This window comes from Stenella coeruleoalba (genome assembly GCF_951394435.1).
Source record: "Stenella coeruleoalba genome assembly, chromosome: 9".
NCBI classification, from domain to species: Eukaryota; Metazoa; Chordata; class Mammalia; order Artiodactyla; family Delphinidae; genus Stenella; species Stenella coeruleoalba.
The window spans coordinates 69,932,705-69,954,995 of NC_137155.1; the positions used below are offsets into that span (position 1 = coordinate 69,932,705).

Sequence of the window (22,291 nt, forward strand, 5' to 3'; positions counted from 1 at the left end):
TGTGTGGTGAAAATATTCTTAATACTGTCTACCATTCACTTAATTATTTAGATGTTTTGATGAACAAAATCCTATGCTTTGTTGTTCTTAGAATGTGAGATGAGTGTTAAATCCAGCATACACCAAATTCTCCAAAAGGGTAGCAATCATTTTATAACGATGTAGTGACTCTTTGTATGACCAAAATTTACATGCTGGGTGCTCAGCTCATAAAGTGCTTATGGGGAAGTCAAGGCTGAACTCAAACTTCACTGTGGGACCTGCTAGTAACTATCATTTTTTATTCCTAACATATTAGGCAGAGGAGGGAGTTGAAGCCTAACTTTTTTTGTTCAGTCAAAGTGCAGATGGCAGAACGGCTGCATAGTCTTCAGCCTACTTTTGAGTTAATCAAGAGTTAAGTCCAGAAACAAGGGAGAATGAGTAAGTAGTCTTACTTTTTAGCAAGCATCTTTACCATTTGCCAAAGTTTTTCAGAAATAAAATTGATCAATTTCTACATGTATCACTTAATCATGAACAATGTAGAATTTGACCAAATTTTGTGAGTTACATATTTTTGGTTATTTGTTTGCATGCCTGTTCTCTAACTATACCCCTTCCCTCAACACTCTACGCATACATGCAACACTTAGACTGCCAGGTAGCCAAGCAGAAAAAAATATCCCCAGTCTCAGAAGTTTGTTTCCTAAGTTAGACAATATTTTCAACTTTCCTAAAGATGTTCCTTTCATCACTTTTTGGTGAAAATACCATATGTCCCCATGGCTTGCATAATAGAAAATGTAATCATATACATCTGAGCAAGGTGAAGAATGCCAAGGCAGACCCAGAAGCCAAATTTTGTTATCTTAATCTTCCACACTTAGTTCCAGAAAAAATATTAAACCTTAAAATAATAGGGTATAAAAGCACTAAAATGTTTCTATTTCATAGAATGTGGAATTGTAGTTTTAAAACCCTTTACAATTTTTTTAAAAAGCTACCAATTAAGCTGCTAAAGTTTGGAGGGTTTTTCCTTCACTATAAAACCCCCCATAATTCAATTTTCATTTGAACAGTCAAGATATATATACAAAGGATCTGCGTAAATTGTAAGCCTTGCCATTTTTTTCTTTTTTCCATTTACAGCCTCCACCTTTCTCGTCTTCCCCAACCCTATCCTTTAACCTATTCTCTAAGTCACTTTTTGCTGCTGATAATCTTTTCAATTTTGTTATAATTATATATTAACTGGGTCTCCTAAAGTCTGAATGCGTTGTCGCAAAATACTGAATGTAAAGGACTTGATAGGCTGTGAAAAAAGCTATTTCTCTTCCTAAGTAAACTCTGGTTATCATCTTCATCTATTGAAATCAAGTTTCTGTCTATATTGGTTATTGGGTCACAGGAGAATGGCTGGGTGGATTTGGATGGTGTGTTTGGTATGGTATGTACAAGATTCATTTTGGAGCATCCTGGCTGGCGGTGGTGATAAAGGGCATCTCCAAGGGTGGGCAGTCATCTGCAGATTGCTGCTGAAAGTGACCCTTAGGACTGCTATGCAGAAAGAAGACAGTGGTTTCAAATATGAGCCCAAAAGGCAGGGGTTGACTTGCAGTTGGGCTACCTTTCTTGTGGACATTCCCGTAAGTGAGCAGTAGCAAGGACTTCTATATTTAAAGATAGTCTTTGATTATGCCAAGCGATTTTGGAGTGTCCAGCTGGTATATGACAATACCATGTTGTAGCTTTAATTTCTCAAAAATATTATTTATACTCTTACCAAAATGGTATAAATTGATAGCTTTACGTTGTTTCACACTTGGACCAAAATATTTCTGGAAGAGAACCAATGCAAATTTCAAGAGAAGAAATCAAGACCTAAACCAAGCTCAAACTCAATACACTTTTTTCTTTGGTTTTGTTTAGTTTTCCTATATACCAAGTGTCAAGTACTATGCTATATATAGTGAATTGAAAGAAATATTTAAGTTGTAGTACTTGACCTCAAATAACTGACAGTCCTGTGAGGTAAGAAACTATATTTGCCTCATGTAATGCATGATGGAGAAGGGGTTTAGACAGTGTATTATGTCAACACTGAGCAAAGCTGACTAGTCTTTCCTGGATATATAGAAAGCCTTCTTTAAGGTATCTGCTTCCATATATAAAAACCTGCAATTTTAACTGTTTACAAAGCAGACATTCATGCCACTAGAAGTCTGAAAAAATTTTGGCAACATCAAACAAAAAATCTCAATATATAAACGTTCTGATTCATTTTGTTTGACCTAAAACATTAGTCAACAAGTTTTTACACAGAAACTATGTAAATTTACCATTTTTCTCTCTTCTTCCCATTTCCCATGTGCTCTCCCTTTGATCTGCTCCAACATTGTCCAGGGTCGTGTTGCCATAATTCTCTTGCACTTGGTCTTGATCTCCCAAACTAAAAGAAAGGGCAGAGTTGTCCAGGGAGGAAATGGACAACAATGGCATTTGGGGGCAGAGAGGCTACCTGAAATTGTGGCTTTGGAACAGACCAGGAAAGGCTCTGTCTGCCATATATGGAGGTGTTCCCTTGGAGGCTTTATGCAGCACATTGGCAAGATCAGATCTTTATTTCAGAAATATGATTGCAAAGCACAGAGATAAAAGAATAATTTCATTAACACAGAAGAGATAAAACAAGGGTCTAGAGGGCTGTTATAGAAGGATTTCATCATCTCCTTTCAGCCCAAGAGGCTGTGTTAGTTTGCTAGGGCTGCTGTGACAAAGTACTACAAACTGAGTAGTTTAAACAACAGAAACTTATTGTCTCAAAGTTCTGGAGTCTAGAGGTCTGAAATCAAGTTGTTGGCAGGGTCTTTTCCTTCTGAGGGCTGTGAGGGAGAGATCTGATCAAGGCTTCTGTCTTGAATTTATAGATGACTGTCTTTATATTCACATAGTGTTTTCCCTGTGTACATGTCTGTATACGAATTTCCCCTTCTTATAAGGACACCAGTCATAACAGATTAGGGCCCACCCTAGTTGACCTCATTTTAAACCTGACTACCTCTGTAAAGACCCTATATCCAATAAGGTTGTATTTGAGGTCCTGGGGCTTAGGACTTCCACATATGAATTTTGAGAGGGAAACAATCCAACCCAACAGAGGCCAATAGCCAAGGATTAAATAATTTGAAATCACACAGTTAGTCAGGATTAAAATCTAGATCTGTTAACCCCTAGTCCAGGACTCTGTCTGTGATACTAGAGGTGATGCTGGAAAGCTGTCTGTTGCCAGCCAGCATTGTGGTTTCAATAAGGTAGCATATAAAGTGCTGATATTTGTCCGTAAGGAATCAGTTATCAGCAAAGAGATTGACTAATGTCTTGAGAAAACTTTAAATTAGAATACTGTTTTTGGAAACCAAATTGATTTTTTAATAGAATTTAGAAAGCAAAGTTCCTCCTCTTAAAGCAAACATCAGGAGGTAATTCAAAGTACTACCCCCAAGCCCTACTCATGCAGTATTACTCAGCATTATCCAGTGGTGCTTTCAAACAAATCCCAGGAGCACAGTTTGTGAAAAATTAAATGCAATAGTGTGATTTTACTGGTTAAAACTCCACTTTTTAATGTTCAATAATTTTTTTGCTTCTATAATAATGTTATAGTGCTTACATCATAGTATCCAAACCAAGACAAGGTCTAAGTGGTGGTAATATGGAGTCTAAACTTGGGAACAAACATCAAATTTGCTTTCCCTTATGCCATAAGTCAGCTCGTATAATGATTAATACAGGATTTATATAGGTAGTGCTCAAATGCTATAAACCATTCAATAGATGGTTAACCACAGATAATTCAAATTATTCATTAACTAAATCTTTGCAACCATCTAATAGAAATTTGCTTAGCACTACTAAAAAGACTTCATTACTTGAAGAGGTAGAACAGTTTTATTAGTTGTCAAAATTGTTATGCCAAGGCCATTTATCTATTTTTTTGGTGAGAGAAAGTATATGATAACATTTCTTAATAAGTATGAGCTTACACAGAGATGTCCCTCAAGGAACTTGGAAATAAGTAAAATGAACTTGTCCATGGAGAAGTAAATTGTAAAAGCAACAAGTAATGGATCAGAGAAGACATAACGCAATCACTGGAAAGAGACGGGACGGCTTATAGGCCATATATTTGGATTTAATTCTAATCCAGTTATACACACATATGCTTGCATACACACATACATGCACACCCATTCAAAAGGACTATGTCTATTAGAAAAGCAATTGGTCAGCATAAAAATAAGAAGAGTCAGAGAGGCAGCTGTTAGCAGTGCCTGCTCAAACACCATAAGGTAGAGAAAAACTTAGCCTCCAACCATGAGGTATTTTCAGTCCATATGGCAAGTCTATCCCTCCAATGGAGACGGACGGAGGTGATGATAACTGGTGGACTTTACTGATTTCTGGTTTTATTGGCAAACACTTTACTTTGTGAGAGGGGTATGTTAAACCACCCTAGAATGAGGCAATTCCATATTTATATAGTTTAACTTATTTTGTTCTGATTCTACTCTCAAATAGCATCTTTCTGATTATGATTTACTTTCTCTATGTAGCTTGACTATAGAGAGAGAATATGCTAATCAGGCTAGTAGAGTACTCTAGTCCCATGCGATTGAGCTAGTTCTAACTGCAAATTAATACATTGACATTCTGGTATCTGTCCCTCATGACTATTGTGCATGCCAGTTATCCTCAGGAATTTTCTTAAGACTATATTTGAGTTAGTGTTATGGCCTTCAAAAAGAATGAGCAGCCTAATCTGTACTTTATCTGACTCTGTCTGGCTCCAGGAGGCCTGCCCTTAGATGACACTATTATCACTTCCTTCCTTTTCTTATTCATTTCTACACTGAACAGTAAGTAAATGTTCTCACCAGTATGTTTCTAAGAAGTTTTTCTCTTTCTCTATTCTTAAACAAGAGAAACATGTCTAGTTGGCCTAAAGTCAACCATATGCATCCTCTAATTAATCTCTTTAAAACACAAACACACACACAAATTATTACTTTTAAGACCTTAAAGATTTCACTCAATTAACACTGAGTTTCATTGTAGAACTAATATTGTACTTTATTAGAAATACAATTTCATTCCATTAGTTCATATTCTTAAAAATGCTTCAAATGGAAATGTCTTTGAGTGTTAAGTATTTAACCGCCTGAAGGCTTGTTATTTATCATTAATGTTTCATTAAGAAATAACTTTTTTATAGCCTAGTTTTAGAATTCCATCAATAAGTACAAAGCTTCACAATAGATCCTTGAGCCTCCATTCCTAATAATAAGTAACATTTATCTCTTTGTTTTACACACGTTATGTGGAATTAGAGCCCCCTGTAGAGACATTTGATTAGGAATTATAAAACCAATGTGGCATGCAGTCGTTGTCCTGATATTTTCAAACCATCAACAAAGAATGGAAAAAGGGGCACCTGGGCCCTGACCTGCCATGTGGGAACATATTATACAGGAGGGTAGCTCTCTGAGAGTCACTAGCTAGACTGCCTGTGTAAAGTTAGATAAGGGGTAAACTTAATGTTGAGAGAAATCTATAAATAATTATGCAGTTCACCAAGCAAGGTAACACTGCACCCTGTGGGGTCTGAATCAGATGACTCAGTATGTGAAGAAAAATATTTGTATTTAACTGGAATTTAATTTAGTTTCACATCCTCAATATACGTTACTCTTCCCTAAATTAGGTCACTAAATTGGTAGTGTTTTGAAGTGTTAATTACTTTTGCCATGTCTGTCAGGCCTACAAACCAACTTTTGTAGTTTATAATGTAAATCCACACTGATCCAGACTAATTTGAGGGGTTAATTCCATGGTGATCAATGAAATGGCTAAAATGATGACTACAGACTAAAATTCAACACCCATTTATGATAAAAACCCTCCAGAAAGTAGGCATAGAGGGAACTTTCCTCAACATAATAAAGGCCATATATGACAAACCCACAGCCAACATCGTCGTCAATGGTGAAAAACTGAAACCATTTCCACTAAGATCAGGAACAAGACAAGGTTGCCCACTCTCACCACTTCTATTCAACATAGTTTTGGAAGTTTTAGCCACAGCAATCAGAGAAGAAAGGAAATAAAAGGAATCCAAATTGGAAAAGAAGAAGTAAAGCTGTCACTGTTTGCAGATGACATGATACTATACATAGAGAATCCTAAGGATGCTACCAGAAAACTACTAGAGCTAATCAATGAACTTGGTAAAGTAGCAGGATATAAAATGAATACACAGAAATCTCTGACATTCCTATACACTAATGATGAAAAATCTGAAAGTGAAATTAAGAAAACACTCCGATTTACCATTGCAACAAAAAGAATAAAATATCTAGGAATAAACCTACCTGAGGAGACAAAAGACCTGTATGCAGAAAATTATCAGACACTGATGAAAGAAATTAAAGATGATACAAACAGATGGAGAGATATACCATGTTCTTGGATTAGAAGAATCAACATTGTGAAAATGACTATACTACCCAAAGCAATCTACAGATTCAATGCAATGCCTATCAAGCTACCACTGGCATTTTTCACAGAACTAGAACAAAGAATTTCACAATTTGTATGGAAACACAAAAGACCTCGAATAGTCAAAGCAATCTTGAGAACGAAAAACGGAGCTGGAGGAATCAGGCTCCCTGACTTCAGATTATACTACAAAGCTACAGTAATCAAGACAGTATGGTACTGGCACAAAAACAGAAATATACATCCATGGAACAGGATAGAAAGCCCAGAGATAAACCCATGCACATATGGTTACCTTATCTTTGATAAAGGAGGCAGGAATGTACAGTGGAGAAAGGACAGCCTCTTCAATAAGTGGTGCTGGGAAAACTGGACAGGCACATGTAAAAGTATGAGAACACTCCCTAACACCATACACAAAAATAAGCTCAAAGTGGATTAAAGACCTAAATGTAAGGCCAGAAACTCAAACTCTTAGAGGAAGACATAGGCAGAAAACTCTATGACATAAGTCACAGCAAGATCCTTTTTGACCCACCTCTTAGAGAAATGGAAATAAAAACAAAAATAAACAAATGCGACCTAATGAAACTGCAAAGCTTTTGCACAGCAAAGGAAACCATAAACAAGACGAAAAAACAACCTTCAGAATTGGAGAAAATATTTGCAAATGAAGCAACTGACAAAGGATTAATCTCCAGAATTTATAAGGAGCTCATGCAGCTCAATAACAAAAAAACAAAGAACCCAATCCAAAAATGGGCAGAAGACCTAAATAGACATTTCTCCAAAGAAGATATACAGACTACCAACAAACACACGAAAGAATGCTCAACATCAGAGAAATGCAAATCAAAACTACAATGAGATATCATCTCACACCAGTCAGAATGGCCATCATCAAAAAATCTAGAACCAATAAATGCTGGAGAGGGTGTGGAGAAAAGGGAACAGTCTTGCACTGCTGGTGGGAATGTGAATTGGTAGAGCCACTATGGAGAACAGTATGGAGGTTCATTAAAAATCTACAAATAGAACTACCATATGACCCAGCAATCCCACTACTGGGCATATACCCTGAGAAAACCATAATTCAAAAAGAGTCACATACCAAAATGTTCATTGCAGCTCTATTTACAATAGCCAGGAGATGGAAGCAACCTAAGTGTCCATCATCAGATGAATGGATAAAGAAGATGTGGCACATATATACAATGGAATATTACTCAGCCATAAAAAGAAACGAAATTGAGTTATTTGTAGTGAGGTGGATGGACCTAGAGTCTGTCATACAGAGTGAAGTAAGTCAGAAAGAGAAAGACAAATACCATATGCTAACACATATATATGGAATCTAAGAAAAAAAAATGTCATGAATAACCTAGGGGTAAGATGGGAATAAAGACACAGACCTACTAGAGAATGGACTTGAGGATATGGGGAGGGGGAAGGGTAAACTGTGACAAAGTGAGAGAGTGGCATGGACATATATACACTACCAAACATAAAATAGATAGCTAGTGGGAAGCAGCTGCATAGCACAGGGAGATCAGCTCGGTGCTTTGTGACCACCTAGAGGGGTGGGATAGGGAGGGTGGGAGGGAGGGAGACACAAGAGGGAAGAGATATGGGAACATATTTATATGTATAACTGATTCACTTTGATATAAAGCAGGAACTAACACACCATTGTAAAGCAATTATGCTCCAATAAAGATGTAAAAAAAAAAAATGAGGATTTCAAGTAAAGATCCTTCAAAACCTAATTTAATGAGAAGGGATTCATTTGTAATTAGCTCCATCATTTTTAGATATGTGCTAATAACTGTATTTAAATAAATAACCTCTGAAGTTAAATACACATCTCACTTTTTAATTTATTTCATCAAAAAGTTTTTTCTTTATAGATATTGTTCAGGAAATCTCCAGATCAACCCAAATCCAATTTTCATAACTGATGAATAACTTTGGAGGACACAGTGGGTTGTGGGCATTTGTGTTGTGTCTCCTTACAAACAGACATTGTGATGCAGAATCAACCAGAGCTTCCTGCAGCTTTGAAAGGAACATTAATTTTTGCATCCATCAGAAGAGCAAACTTCACTATTATTTTTATTGCTACCTTGTTAATTTTCCCCCATAACTCCTAGTAGTGTCTAATTATAGAGCCAGCTAATGCTATGGTAAGGTCTGCTGGTTAATAGAGATGTTTCTGATTCAACTGACAAATGTCCTCTGAAACACTTGAGCTCTTAAATTAAACTGATGACTCATGCTTCATAAGAGGCAGTAAATATCCCTGTTCATTTTGGCAATCCAAGGAGATTTTTTATAAACTGGAAAAGGTTAAGAGATGCAGCTCAGGTTCCTGGGACAATATTTGACGTATAATGACCTTACCCTAGGAAAAGCTATTCTTCCCTAGAATATCAAGGCAAATACATGGTTCATTCAAATATACATTATAGGCTGTGTATATACAGTATAGAAAAGAGTGTTGGGGAGAGAGAGCTAGTGTTTATTGAACAGCTATTATATAGCCAACAAGTGATAAGAACTTTACACAGACAGCCTTACTTCATACTCACCAAGATCCTACAAGGTATATAGTGTCAGCTTATCAAATTAATTAAACAAATAAAGAAATATAGTTGATAACACTGTATTGTATCATTGACATTTTCTAAGAGAGTAAAATTTAAAAAAGAAAGAAGGAAAAACTCAGAAGAATCAATGTGGCTTTGGGAAAAGAGAGATTTAGGCCATGCTGTTCACAGTATGTAGCCTCCAACATAGAGGGCATTAACCAGTTATGATTGGAATCCTTCAAAACCTGTTATCAAGAGTTAACATGTCCTTTAGTTAATAGACCAAAGGGAAAGAGAGGAAGTTACACAGGGTTAGCTGAGATAATAGCTATCCTTTCACATATTTTTTCAAGGTAAATTTTCTAGTAGGTTCTATTTTGAATCCCATAATTTGATGTATCTCATGTGGATGAGATGTGATGTATCTCATGTGCATCAATGAGAAGATACACTATTTTAAAATGAAAATTTGAAGCTCAGATTATTTTGTAATCTCTTCATCATAAACAGTATGATTATAGGTATGCCTGGTAATAACTATAGAGTATGTGTGCCTGTGTATGTGTCAGCCTAGGGGAAATCTGTGAAAAGCATTTTGCCTATATTATTAATGAATGTACTTAAGACCACTCAGGCAGCATAGTTTCGTAACCACAGATCTAGCACTGAATTAGATTGAACCAAAAGATAGTCAAGTCAGTAGTCATGGGATTAACACCACAGAGTTACCTTGCTTAACTGATTTTAAAATAGTCTATTTGACATATTAAGTTACAAAGAGAATGCTTTCATTATTTGAAAACAAGGCTTTTCATTTATCAAATACTTCTTTCTTTTCAATATGCTGATATTTAGATGCAGGTTAAATTAACAGTCTACTTGTCACTTTACCTCTGAAGTGATATGGTTAGGCCATGGAAAAGTGCTGTGAATAATTATATTGCACATGGCTGAATGTGACCAAGTTGTCCACTCCTTGGGTGTACCCAAGCCTCAGGCCTCCAGCATTCTGGAAATACTCTTTGCTGTGACCCTCAGATAAAAGTGATTTTATCCCCCTTTCTAGAGAAGAAACTTCAGTGTCCTTATAGATAAGGAGATTCTCTGGGGGCTTCTTAAATGTTAACTTTTAATTCAGCTTCCCCAGCTTCTCTGTCTCTGCTCTGTGTCTCACTTATTACTCATGCCATTCCTATTTTATATCATATTATTCCACAAAAGCAATTACTCACTTCTGAGAGTCCTACCAGCAACACATTGTGACCTGGGTGAATTCTATAACCTGGGAGAGGTGAAAATATTGGGCTGGCCTAAAAGTTTGTTCGGGTTTGTCCATAACATCTCATGAAAATCCCAAACGAACTTTTTGGCCAACCCAATATTTCTAACAGTGACAAACTCTAGAAGCAAAAATAAAAAAAGAAAGAAAAAAAAAATTGATAAATTTGACAACATAAAAATAAAATTTTATTTGGTATATTAAGACACACACAACCACCACCAAAGTCAAAAGATAAATGACAAAATAGTACAAAAATATTTGCAAATTATATCACAAAGAATTAATATCTTTAATACCAATATATAAAGGACTTCTAAAGATAGAGAAGAAAACAATGTATCAATGATACAATAGAATAATGGACAAAATATATGAATTACAAAATCACAGAAAAAGAAATAAGTGAATGTGGTGCTCAAATATGTGAAAAGATATTCCATATCACATGTAAGATAAATTAAAATCCACTGAGATACAGTTTCTCACCTAATTAGCAAAATTCAAAATTTTGTTATTATCTGCTAGCAATGCAAAATCTAGACTCAAAAGGAAAAATAACCCACTTACATACACCTATAAATTGACAGGAAAAATAGAGTGAGAGATGGATCAATATACATTGATTCAAAGATATACATCAATCAACTGAAAAATTTGAACCTTATTTGGATTTCAATTTGAAAAACAGATAGATTCATGAGACAATCAGAAAATTTGAATACTGACTAGACGATTATGAAAATAAATTTTTGGTAAAATTTATGTGTGATAATTATATTGTGTTTTTTTTTTTTAACTAAGTCCTTGTATTTTGAGGAAAGACACTGACATATTCATGGATAAAATGATAGGATGTTTGGCATTTGCTTCAAAATAATCCGGGCAGGCTGGCAGCAAAGGATGAGGTGGTATACATACAACAAAATTGATTATGAGTTGATCGCTGTTTATGTTAGGCGATAACTTCATTAAATTAATGTCTCCTTTTTATGTTATAGAAATTCTCCATATTAATGTTTCCAAAAGAACATCAAATATGTGTTAAAAAATATAGTTGTCAGTCTGAAGCTCATTTTACTATAGAATATTTTAAATTGTGATATAAAAGGCAATGTCTGTACCACGCTCTGAAAGTCTGAAGTCAAAGACAGGTTTATTTTGTCAGGATTGTGTAATAAACAATTTGTAGCTCAAGATCAGACCCTTATTCTTTCACATTCCTTAGACATTTCCCATCACTTCTTAGACAATGCCCTTCCTAAGTCCTCTCTTCTCGTCCTCCTCTTCACTCTTGTCTCTGTTTACTTTACTTTGGGCCCTACCAACACTTCTCTCAGGAAACTAAAGAATTTTTAATGCAGAATAATTTTCTCTCTCGTTTTCTCTCCTTACTAATTGAGGGACTGCCTTGAGAACCATGTTTCTACATACAAAGTGACCATGAACTTGTTTCTTTTAAGGAAATATCCCCCTAAATTTAAATCAATCCTCCGTGCTACAAATTCATTACCTTATGTATTAAATAGATATATAGTCTCAAAATCTTAGTCTTTTGATAAAGTCATTGACTTACACCGTTCATGTATTAGCAAATCAGTTTGTTAAGAATGATTATATTGTTTTTATTTAAAATTTTTAATTTATAAAGATTAATTTTGGCTGCTGTTAAAATATATAGGATATACTTTAAAATATATATATAAGAAAAAATGTATATCATCAAAGAAACAATTATCTTTAAGTAGTTCTGAATTAGAAAATCATCACATAAGTTTTATTTTTTTAAAAATCACTTTAAATTATTTTCACCATTTTATTTCCTCAATCTTTCCCAAAATCATTATTGAGACATTACAACTATAAAAATTTCAACCCACTAGAAAACTTTTGTATGACTTTATAGTTAAAATTTATCTGTAGCAATTTTTTGTACTGTGCAGAATTATTCATAACTGCATATCAAAAGTCATTCCTTATTATTTCAACAAACATTTATTGAGTTCCAGACAACTTATTAGTTCCTGACAATACCGAAACATCACTTCTTTCCCCTGTATCCCTAAGGATCTCCTGGCAGAGCCTCTTCTCTTCCCAGGGTGCACGGCTATAAAAATGCACCTCCAGCTTCCCCTGCAACTTATGTAGTTTGGATCAAGAAAATGCTGTTGATTCCTTTCTCCATTTATTTTGTACATGAAACCCTTGCCTCTTTTGGAATTCACATATCTCAGAGAAGTACACCATTTACTCCTGGGGAGCTACTCATTTATTTTAGGCTTCTTGGACAATCATTTTTACATTGCTTCTGGAAAAAAAATAAAGTGTTTTCAAGGAAATATCCCCAATCCCCAATGCAAACTTATGCACTAAACTATTGCCTAATTTAAATGCATGAGAATAACATTCTTGGAAAGGCTGGCTATAGACAGGACATTTTTAGAAGAAGCTAGAAACAGTATTATAACTTTCTGGGATGGTCAACAGTGACTTTGCTTCATTGATGTCATGTCTCCAATATAAGGTATTGTCACCTGATAAGTCTTAGAATACATTTTTTTGCTGCAGTATGAGGAAGTTTTTTTTTTTTAACCATATGTACCTTAGTTGATTAGTTAATAAATTCACTACTATAATTCAATCTGAAATAGGAAAACAAGTTTAATTCCCTTTTCCTGGAAGCAAGTTCTTTTTGAGAAATAGCACACCATTTAGCTAGTTAGTTTGGAAAGGACTCAGTAACTTTTTATTTGAGCCCTCCCAAATACAATAGCAACATTATTCCACATAGTTTTGGTTCTTTCCTGGTTCCTCTTACTCTGAAATTTCTGACTTAATGCAAAAGCTCATGTCACACATTTTAGTCCTGAGGGAAATTACTGTGACCTGTTTTTTTACTTTCTTCAGGGAGTTTTTTTTTCACTTCCCCTTCCCCCAATTGTTGACTACTTCTTACCAGCCACACTCCACTAAATCCTCCTTCTGGCAGGGCATGCCAGCTGTCTACTGAGGATGCATCTAATCTTGGTCCCTGTCTGTCATTTGGCTTTTTTAAAATGGTCCCAGTTAAAAGTGTTGTGTAATAAAAATAAACAGGTTCACCTCCCTGAGTGCTATGACTCACCCTCATTAAAGCCGTTGATGCCTTAAACGACACTGATTTTACCTTTCTCTTCAGAGTAGAAAAGCTAACGTGTGTACTTTCCAATAGAGTCAGGGCCACAAGATTCTTGTATTTTAGTAAATCCACATTTATGGATCACATACTATATGTATGCATGGATCAGGAAAGTGCAACCAAACTGCGTAAAAAGAAAAAAAATCCAACAACTTCATCCCAGCATATTTAGATTTAATATCAACAATCTGAAATCCACAAATCTTTCAAGAGTTGGTGCCTTAGGAATTCCTTCAGCTGTGCATTCTTGGCATTTACAACCCTGAACAGAATATATATTTTAGTTGCTTTGGCTTTTCTGTGGTAAAATTCTCCTTTTACCCCACCTGCATGCCTCTCCCAGCTTCTGCTACTTCTTTGACAAAAAGCCCTAGGTGCCAGATATACTTCTGTGTGTTTTTTTCCCATATGTCCAAATTTCTGTAAATAGTGCATACATTATACTTTAGTTCTTTTACATTATAAGTTACTACCACCAGCTGGCAAATATTAAATAGCTTCCTCTGTTGGTTTGTTCAGGACCAGTCTCAGTAAATTATTTTGTAAAGGCATGAACATGAATCTGAGGGAGGAAAAGTCTATTAGAAATTTGATTTTGATCATTTGTTTTATGCATTCCTATGATATTTTGTAAGTTCATCCTACTAAATTTTCAAATATATTAACTATATATTATACACAGATAAGCAAAACAACAACAACAACAAAATCCTGCCTAGTATTGACAAACGTTAACACTAATTAAGACAGAGATGGCACTTTTTTTTTTTTTTTGGAAAAAGCAGGTTTTTAAAAAATTCATCATAAGCAAAATCAACTTATTAGTAGTTTCCCCCTAGTATTCAATTAAATGTCCCCACTTTAAAACTGGGAGGTCCTGGGTGCAATATGGGCAAATCATTTGTTTAAGTAGTATGCAGTAATCCTAGACTGTCATCTGCCAGTTGTTACATGTCAAGGCCATTTGATGTAGACAGTCCTTCTAAAAGGGGAGCAGAGAGGCTGATTGACAGTTTGCCACAGTGGCAATACTTATACTTAGAGGGAATATACTTAGAGGGAAAAATTATAGGGCTTTAAATATGTACATCGGAGAGTAGATAAAATTAATTTAAAAATTTCTAAATTATAGTTTTACATGTTAAAGGTCAGGATTTCTTTAATAGAAAAGTCCCTATGTGGCTCCATTTATTTGGCTCTTAAAAGTATTGTTCCTTTAAAATAGAAAGTTAAAACAAAATTCAAGGTAAACTATTACCACATATTTTGTGTAAAAATAGTTCTCTCACCAGGACGAGAATTGGTTTAGCATAGTTTCAGAAACTGGTTTCCCAGGATCTCTAGAAAACTTGGAATGAAACAGGGCACACAATTTCAAGGTCAAAACTTCTACAGTAATATTTCAAATCTGTATTTTCATTTTGATCATAGCCTCTTTAAAAATTATCAGTATAAAAGTCCTCTCTTTGGGTATACATTTTATTTTATTTTATTTATTTATTTTTTAATAAATTTTATTTATTTATTTTTGGCTGTGTTGGGTCTTCATTTCTGTGTGAGGGCTTTCTCTAGTACCGCGACCAGGGGCCACTCTTCATCGTGGCACGTGAGCCTCTCACTATCGCGGCCTCTCTTGTTGCGGAGCACAGGCTCCAGACGCGCAGGCTCAGTAGCTGTGGCTCAGAGGCCTAGTTGCTCCGCTAGGGGTGTGGAGGGCAAAGTGGAGAGATTCCCACACAGAGGATCAGTGCCGGCCAGCACTCACCAGCCCAAGAGGCTTGTCTGCTCACCCACCGGGGCAGGTCAGGGCTGGGCGCTGAGGCTCGGGCTTCGGAGGTCGGATCCCAGGGAGAGGAGTGGGGTTGGCAGCGTGAACACAGCCTGAAGGGGGCTAGTGTGCCACAGCGAGCCAGGAGGGAGTCAAATCAAGCCTTGGTGAATTTTAAAAAGTTGAAATTATATCAAGTGTCTTTTCTGACCACAACGCTATGAGACTAGATATCAATTACAGGAAAAAGCCTATAAAACATACAAACACATGGAGGCTAAACAATACACTACTAAATAACCAAGAGATCACTGAGGAAATCAAAGAGGAAATCAAAAAATACCTAGAAACAAATGACAATGAAAACACGACAACCTGAAACACATGGGATGCAGCAAAAGCAGTTCTAAGAGGGAAGTTTATAGCAATACAGTCCTACCTCAAGAAACAAGAAACATCTCAAATAAACAACCTAAACTTACACCTAAAGCAATTAGAGAAAGAAGAACAAAAAAACCCCAAACTTAGCAGAAGGAAAGAAATCATAAAGGTCAGATCAGAAATAAATGAAAATAAAGGAAACGATAGCAAAGATCAATAAAACTAAAAGCTGGTTCTTTGAGAAGATAAACAAAATTGATAAACCATTAGCCAGACTCATCAAGAAAAAAAGGGAGAAGACTCAAATCAGTAGAGTTAGAAATGAAGAAGTAACAACTGACACTGCAGAAATACAAAGGATCATGAGAGATTACTACAAGCATTTATATGCTAATAAAATGGACAACCGGGAAGAAATAGACAAATTCTTAGAAAAGCACAACCTTCCAAGACTGAACCAGGAAGAAATAGGAAAAATAAACAGATCAATCACAAGCACTGAAATTGAGATTGTGATTAAAAATCTTCCAACAAACAAAAGCCCAGGACCAGATGGCTTCACAGGCAAATTCTATTAAACATTTAGATAATAGCTAACACCTATCCTTCTCAAACTCTTCCAAAATATAGCAGAGAGAGGAACACTCTCCAACTTGTTCTGCGTGACCACCATCAGCCTGATACCAAAACCAGACAGAGATATCACAAAAAAGAAAACTACAGGCCAATATCACTGATGAACATAGATGCAAAAATCCTCAACAAAATACTAGCAAACAGAATCCAACAGCACATTAAAAGGATCATACACCATGATCAAGTGGGGTTTATTCCAGGAATGCAAGGATTCTTCAATATATGCAAATCAATCGGTGTGATAAGCCATATTAACAAACTGAAGGATAAAACCATATGATCATCTCATAGGTGCAGAAAAGTCTTTCAACAAAGTTCAGTACCCATTTATGATAAAAACTCTCCAGAAAGTAGGCATAGAGGGAACTAACGTCAACATAATAAAGGCCATATATGACAAACCCACAGCCAACATCATTCTTAATGGTGAAAAATGGAAAGCATTTCCTCTAAGATCAGGAACAAGACAAGGATGTCCACTCTCACCACTATTATTTGACATAGTTTTGGAAGTTTTAACGACAGCAATCAGAGAAGAAAAGGAAATAAAAGGAATTCAAATCAGAAAAGAAGAAGTAAGCCTGTCACTGTTTGCAGATGACATGATGCTATACTTAGAGAATCCTAAAGATGTTACCAGAAAACTACTAGAGCCAATCAGTGAATTTGGTAAAGTAGCAGGATACAAAATTATTGCACAGAAATCTCTGGCATTCCTATACACTAATGATGAAAAGTCTGAAAGAGAAATTAAGGAAACACTCCCATTTACCATTGCAACAAAAGAATAAAATACCTAGGAATAAACTTACCTAAGGAGACAAAAGACCTATATGCAGAAACTATAAGACACTGATGAAAGAAATTAGAGATGACACAAATAGATGGAGAGATACACCGTGTTCTTGGATTGGAAGAATCAACATTGTGAAAATGACTATACTACCTAAAGCAATCTACAGATTCAATGAAATCCCTATCAAATTACCAATGGCATATTTTCATAGAACTAGCACAAAAAATTTCACAATTTGTATGGAAACACAAAAGACCCCGAATAGCCAAAGCAATCTTGAGAAAGAAAAATGGAGCTGGACGAATCAGGCTCCCTGACTTCAGACTGTACTACAAAGCTACAGTAATCAAGATAGTATGGTACTGGCACAAAACAGAAATACAGATCAATGGAACAGGCTAGAAAGCCCAGAGATAAACCCACGCACATGTGGTTACCTTATTTCTGATAAAGGAGGCAAGAATATACAATGGAGAAAAACAGGCTTTTCAATAAGGGGTGGTGGGAAAACTGGACAGCTACATGTAGAAGAACGAAATTAGAACACTCCCTAACACCATACACAAAAATAAGCTCAAAATGGATTAAATACCTAAATGTAAGGCCAGACACTATAAAATTCTTTGAGGAAAACATAGGCAGAACACTCTATGACATAAATCACAGCAAGATCCTTTTTGACCCACCTCCTAGAGAAATGGAAATAAAAACAAAAATAAACAATTGGGAACTAATGAAACTTAAAATCTTTTGCACAGCAAAGGACACCATAAACAAGATGCAAAGACAACCCTCAGAATGGAAGAAAATATTTGCAAATGAAGCAACAGACATAGGATTAATCTACAAAATTTATAAGCAGCTCATGCCGCTCAATATCAAAAAAACAACCCAATCCAAAAATGGGCAGAAGACCTAAATAGACATTTCTCCAAAGAAGATAAACAGATTGCCAACAAACACATGAAAGGATGCTCAACATGATTAATCATTAGAGAAACGCAAATCAAAACCACAATGAGGTAACACCTCACACCGGTCAGAATGGCCATCATCAAAAAATCTAGAAACAATAAATGCTGGAGAGGGTGTGGAGAAAAGGGAACACTCTTGCACTGTTGGTAGGAATGTAAATTGATAGAGCCACTATGGAGAACAGTATGGAGGTTCCTTAAAATACTACAAACAGAACTACCATATGACCCAGCAATCCCACTACTGGGCATATACCCTGAAAAAACCATAATTCAAAAAGGGTCATGTACCACAATGTTCATTGCAACACTATTTACAATAGCCAGGACATGGAAGCAACCTAAGTGTCCATCATCAGATGAATGGATAAAGAAGATGTGGCACATATATACAATGGAATATTACTCAGCCATAAAAAGAAATGAAATTGAGTTATTTGTAGTGAGGTGGATCGACCTAGAGTTTGTCATACAAAGTGAAGTCAGTCAGAAAGAGAAAAACAAATACCATATGCTAACACATATATATGGAATCTAAAAAAAAAAAAAAAATGTTTCTTAAGAACCTAGGGGAAGGACAGGTATAAAGATGCAGACTTAGAGAATGGACTTGAGGACATGTGGAGGGCGAAGGGTAAGCTAGGACGAAGTGAGAGGGTGGTATGGACATGTATACACTACCAAATGTAAAATAGATAGCTAGTGGGAAGCAGCCACATAGCACAGGAAGATCAGCTTGGTGCTTTGTGACCACTTAGAGGGGTGGGACTCGGAGGATGGGAGGGAGACGCAAGAGGGAAGAGATATGGGGATATATGTATATGTGTAGCTGATTCACTTTGTTATAAAGCAGAAACTAACACACCGTTGTAAAGCAATTATACTCCAATAAATATGTTAAAAAATTGAAAAATAAAACTAGAACATAAATGTCTATCCACAAAATAACTAAATCATGATATAGTCTCCTAAAGGAATATTACACAGCCAGAAAAATTACAGCCTAATATAGCAATAGAGAATATGAGTTATTACCTACTTTGTAAAACTGCAAGATATGAAAATATAATAATTAATACTTTTATGGATTCTATGTAGTTAAAAATAAAATTGAAATAAAAGTTTACGAAGGACAGTCTTTCTATTAAAACAATGCTTAAATAAGAATTTAGCAGTTATGAACCAGGAAGGAGATTTGTCAGTGAGAACAGTCCTGATGTTCTCCTTTTGAGCTTTTCCTTTTGCCTTTATGTTGTACTTAGAGCTGCTTACTTACTATCACCACTAGCTGCCAGGGTTGCTTTCCTTTCCTAAGGCCTACTCATGGATTAAGAAATATTTCTGGGGCTTCCCTGGTGGTGCAGTGGTTGAGAGTCCGCCTGTCGATGCAGGGGACACAGATTCGTGCCCTGGTCCAGGGGGATCCCACATGCTGCGGAGTAGCTGCGCCCGTGAGCCATGGCCGCTGGGCCTGCGCATCCGGAGCCTGTGCTCCGCAACGGGAGAGGCCACAACGGTGAGAGGCCCGCGTACCGCAAAAAAAAAAAAAAAAAAAATTCTGGATGTAGCAGCGTTCAGGAACTAGCCAATCCGTTTATTTTGTCCCTTTCTAGGACAAAGGCCAATTTCATTAAAATTAAAACATTACCTGGCTCAAATCTTGGGAGATTTAGTGTTTTATTTTGATAAGGGAGGCTGCTCTATTTCTCTGAGGTGTTTTTAAAACATTAAGAATTTTCATATGCCCTAAATTAGACTCAGAACTGTAGAACTCATTTTTTAAGCTCTATAAATAGATCTAAGTGTTGTAGTGCTAGATAATAAATCCTATGAAATCAAGTTATTAAAAATATTCATGTTTATGGCTAGTAAATATTCTATTTGATTTTACATCTCTCCTTCTTATCGTCATTATTTAAGAAGTGCAACAATGGTTACTAAAGTATGCCAGTCCATATCAACACAACTTCACTTTGAGCCATATGCATTATAAAAAGGTAAATTTTAAATTTTAGTGGAAAAACAAGAGAGGAGGTTTTATTTATTCTGTATTCTTCCAACTCAACGTAAGCAGTGTATTCCTCATCTAAGATATAACTTATAGTTTACTACTATTACAACATTGCTTCATTTATCATCTATATGTATGTGTAGGTATATAGATATCTGTATGATATATGCAGTTATCATGTATCATGTTATAATTACATAGATCATGGTATATTTAAATAAATATTTTATTTCTGCTGGTAATAGTTAACACTTCTATAACTTACACTTTATCAGGCACTGTTCTAAGTGCTTTGCTGTTAAACCTTGCAACTGTGAGGTGAGTAGTCTTATTATCCACATTTTGCAGATGAGGAAACTAAGACACAGAGAGGTTAAGGAATAAGATCAAGGTTGCACAGTTCATAAGTATTAGACCTGGGATTCAAACCCACATGTCTGGCTCCAGGGTCTGTGCTCTCAAATCTTACCTTATATTGCCTTTACAAAACAGCTATTAAATGAAGCCACTTGAAATACCAGTGTGGAGAGTGAGGCTAACAGCCCAACCCAAAGAAGATATTTTGAGTTGGGGTAGTTATTTTGAAAATTAATCTTCAAAGTCTTTTTGCCTATATTAACTAGATACAATTTTTTATTTTCCATTAGCACTGCCTGTAAGACTGTGACCTCTTCCAGCATAAGGACCACTCAACTATTTCTACTCTCCTGAACCTGATGTATTTTCTGTCGCACAGTCAAAAATTTGTTGAAAAGGTAAGTGATGGAATGACCAATGCAACACACTGACAAGTTAAAGGAATGGTTTGGGGTAACTGGATGGTTCAGATTGAAATTTTGTTTTTGAGAAAATAAAATATTTTGGCCTGAATTAATCAGATGGATAGGCTATATTAATCTACTTCATTGGATTAAAAGAAAATTGATCACTAATTTAATTAGCCTAGTCTATTACCTGTGCCCTTGAGTCATAAACTACCATAGATTTTTCTTGTGATTATTTTAACAGGGCTAAAAAATTTAACTCAACAATTTGAGTACATAGCGTTCTGATAACACCATATTGTTGTCTAACAGTGAAATACAAAATCTTATTCAAATGTGAACATTTTCAGCAGATATTATAGTGTGTTAAAATACATTTAAAAATCTACTAAACTACTAAATCCTATTAACAACCAGTTTTAAAGATACAAAATTTTCAATTAAAGAAAAATATAAAGCATTTGCTACTGTGTACAAAAAAACCCTCAGCATTGATGAAAGATAGCTAAATATTAATCCTCAAAGTATTTTAATGGAGGAAGATATGAGGTAAACATTTGTAGGTTTCCTATCTTTATCACCTGGCACTTACAGATATAAAATACATGTAAGAAAGGTAAGTCAGAGTCCTACTCTCCCAATCGCTGTATCACAAGGCTGATCTTGTTATTACAATGGTTCTGTCCATTCAGTTAATATTTATTAAACACCCATTATACAAAAGGTACTGCACTAAGTTCTCTGTAATAGCACATTGTTTGCATGTGGTAATTTAAAGTGCTTCCAGCATTCACAAGTATTGTCACGTTTTGAGTTATGAGGTGGGCCACATTGATGTCCTTCTTATATTACAAGCGTGGAAACTGAGGCCCAACATGGTTAATTATACTATCCAAAGTCACGGAAGTGATGGTGAAACTGGGGCTATAGAAGCAATACTGGTAATAATACAAAGGAGAGATGGAACAGAAATAGCCCATCAAAAGGTTCTGCTTCATAAAAGTCTTGATTTGAAAGCAATGTTAAATGGCTTGGTCATACATGGAATACACACCAAACTCATTTTATTATTAAGGGTTAAGTTTCTTTTGATTAATACAAACCAACTTATAATAATAATATTCTTTTAAAATATAATTGGCATATTCTTATATCATACTTTTCTCTCTTCTTGCTTAAACTTAATAGAATAAAACAAGCTTCAAAAAAGGCACCCTAAGAATAAATAGGGTGTGTAATGAGCAACCATTATACATGATTTCTTCACTCATGTGGAACTCCTATAACCCACTAATGAGATCACCACTTGTGAGGTACTGAGGCCTTTTGTTTCAACTAGGTTAATCATATTTTATGACCAGCCATTATGTCTCTTCTAT

The 22,291-nt window shown here is 35.5% G+C and overlaps 1 long non-coding RNA gene across 4 annotated transcripts in view; it reads left to right on the top strand.

Moving 5' to 3' along the window:
* Window positions 1–22,291, top strand: part of LOC307191226 — a 750,426-nt gene that overhangs the window by 677,140 nt on the left and 50,995 nt on the right. For all 4 annotated transcript variants that reach the window (XR_013829650.1, XR_013829651.1, XR_013829652.1 and 1 more), the window contains one exon: window positions 20,796–20,903. This is a non-coding gene — a long non-coding RNA (uncharacterized lncRNA). The remainder of the gene's footprint in view (window positions 1–20,795; window positions 20,904–22,291) is intronic.